Here is a 392-nt window from a genome sequence, read left to right as displayed (position 1 = left end):
CCCTGCCTACCGGCCCGCAGACCCGGTGGTCCAGTGGTAGTGGAACTTCAGCGCGAACGTGGCGGGGTGGTAGGGACAAGACGAGTGTCCTGGCCAGGAGGACCCGCACCCGCCTCCAACTCTCCCTCGCCCCCCGACACGGCACCAATGTGTGCAGAAGCACCTCCGGTACCATCGCACATCCTCGAGAGCGCCCTGTTGGACGCTGTTGCAGCGGTGGAGATGGTCGGGGACGCGTGGCCACCAAGCTGACTCCGGGGCCTTTCATGACGACGCGGGGGGGGGGGGGGGGGGGCCGGGGGGGGGGGGGGGGGGGGGGGGGGGGGGGGGGCTCAAAGCAGGGATTTACATCATTTTATATGGCAGAAGAACGTGGTAACAGAACACTTACA

At 66.8% G+C, this 392-nt stretch overlaps 1 protein-coding gene across 1 annotated transcript in view; it reads right to left on the bottom strand.

The window, feature by feature from the left end:
- The window catches only part of LOC127748928 (uncharacterized), an 11621-nt gene that overhangs the window by 3553 nt on the left and 7676 nt on the right, over window positions 1-392 (bottom strand). The window lies entirely within an intron of this gene.

The sequence above is a fragment of the Frankliniella occidentalis genome, unplaced genomic scaffold (genome assembly GCF_000697945.3).
Source record: "Frankliniella occidentalis isolate FOCC.00 unplaced genomic scaffold, Focc_3.1 Scaffold20, whole genome shotgun sequence".
Lineage (NCBI taxonomy): Eukaryota > Metazoa > Arthropoda > Insecta > Thysanoptera > Thripidae > Frankliniella > Frankliniella occidentalis.
The sequence above is the reverse complement of the archived record's forward strand: the minus strand, read 5'-3'. Positions and strand labels throughout refer to the sequence as shown.